This window comes from Pempheris klunzingeri, chromosome 10, assembly GCF_042242105.1.
Source record: "Pempheris klunzingeri isolate RE-2024b chromosome 10, fPemKlu1.hap1, whole genome shotgun sequence".
Lineage (NCBI taxonomy): Eukaryota > Metazoa > Chordata > Actinopteri > Acropomatiformes > Pempheridae > Pempheris > Pempheris klunzingeri.
This window is the reverse complement of record NC_092021.1, coordinates 3,112,439-3,114,571: the sequence shown is the minus strand read 5'-3', so window position 1 is coordinate 3,114,571 and position 2,133 is coordinate 3,112,439. Positions and strand designations below refer to the sequence as shown.

Below are 2,133 nucleotides of genomic sequence, written 5' to 3'. Positions count from 1 at the left end.
CAGCCACTTTTAGTTGCCCATTTCAACCTCTTTGCTTGCTAACTAGTGTTCAGTCTTTAATACCCCTGCCAGGAATGACTGCTTTAAATTGCTGACTTTGAACCGTGTTGGTCCGTAGTGAAAACCGTGAGTTTTCATCAAAAGCTGTTGCCTTGGCGGTGCAACGAATTTCCATCGAAAATGTTCCTTCGCCGTGATCATTACAAGTGCAGTAACTCCACTCTGCAAGGTCCTATCTTCACCACATTTCTACTGTTTGACGACTGTCCGGCTCTGAAGACATGTGCATAGTGGAGGGAGGAAGTGCATGTTTTATTCTCAGACGTCTCTCTCTCAGCAGGTTAGTTACAGCCACTTCAAATTTGGTCCAAACATTCCCAAGACGTGGATGATGCTCACTTATGAAGCTTTTGAGGTTTTGTCAAACGCCGTCACCGTGGCGACGCCGTGTTCGCCATGAAACAGGAAATTGTTGTATCTTCAGTGTACATTATCCAATCTGTTCCAAACTTGTCATGATTAATAAGAGTCCCGGCCTGAAGACATCTACATGCCAGTTAGCTACCACAGTCATTTTGCCAACTAGTGACAACAGGAAGTAAGACTTTTGTGCCAATCATCATTTGATGTGCATGACATTGCCCGACATGCACAAAGGTGCGAGGGCCCTTCAACGCTGCTTGCAGCTTTAATTTCGGATGCATTTCCTCACATTTCAATAGGGTCCTCGCAGCGCTTGGTGCTCGGGCCCTAAATATACATAAGCAGCTTTGTCACATGGCTTGTTATTCTGCTGAAAGTAGCCATTAGAAGATATGTTGAATACAGCAATGAAGGATATGGTCAGCACACAGATAAGGACACATGGCTGAAGTTATGATATAGACTACCGCATATGAACCCACTATATGTAATACTGTTACAGGATTACAGTGTGGTGTAAAGACTCTTATGCTAGTCATACACATGTTGGAGATGCTGGGGATTGAACCCAGAACCCCAGAACCTCAGTGGTATTTCAACTGGCCAATGAGTGCCTTAGTACCTCTATGGATACTGATGATAGGATAGGGTAAGTTCTGTATATTATGATAGAAAATTGACAGTAATTATTCACTAAATTGTCAGTGTATTAGGTTCACCAAGCTAAAGAGATCAATTGTCTAACACAACAGTCTCTTCCACAGAATCATCCTTAAGGTTCATGGGGAGCTGGAACCAATCCCAGCTGACATTGAGTGAGAGGCGAGTTTACAACCGGACAGACAACAGTCAGACAGACAAACAGAGAACACACAATCATAATGCCTCAGTTGTACCTGTAATTAGGATCGACTGAAATTATCAGCTTACCGTTTGAAACGTACAAAGTATTTGGGAATCAGTGACTTTCATCAAAACCTGTTTGCTTCATGTTTGCTCCTTTCCCACTTGAGTTGTCTGGGCACACTCTGAGCAGAGACTTGCCTGCATCAAAGGCTTATCCAACATTCCGGAACATGACTTGTCAAAGTGATGACACATCAAAGGACCTTTAGTGAAAAGTCTCATCAGGCACCAAGGGCCCAATCTCTGGATAGCGCTTATCCTTAAGGGGTGCGGGAGAGCTCCCAGCTGACATTGGGCAAGAGGTGGGGTAAAACCCTGGACTCCTCAACAGTCAATCACAGGGTCAATACATAGACACAGACAACCACTCACGCTCACACTCACCAGCTGAGAACACCAGGCGGCTGGAGAAGCTGGTTAATAAGGCTGGCTCAGAGCTGGATACAAGTCTGGATTCACTGGGGATGGTGGTGGAGGGACGCACACAGTGCAAGCTGCAGGACATCATGGACAATGTCAGCCGTTGCATTCCTAAGAATGGGATAGATGGAAGACAGACAGCGAAAAGAGAATCATAATGCCTCAGTCATCATCTGTAATGAGGACTGGATAGGTGGATGTATGGCTGGATGGAGGGACGGACATATGGATTGGCAGACAGATACCATTTTGATTTAATGACACACAGCACCACTGTGGTGTAAGGGCTTTTTGTGCTAAACATTAATTTGTTGGAGATGCTGGGGATTGAACCCAGGACCTTGTACATGCAAAGCACACACTCTACCACTGAGCTACATCCCC

General features: G+C 45.1%; 1 non-coding gene across 1 annotated transcript; it reads right to left on the bottom strand.

The window, feature by feature from the left end:
• Window positions 1–2,061: 2,061 nt before the first annotated feature.
• On the bottom strand, window positions 2,062–2,133 carry trnaa-ugc (transfer RNA alanine (anticodon UGC)). Its single transcript has one exon. It is a non-coding gene; the product is annotated as a tRNA-Ala (tRNA).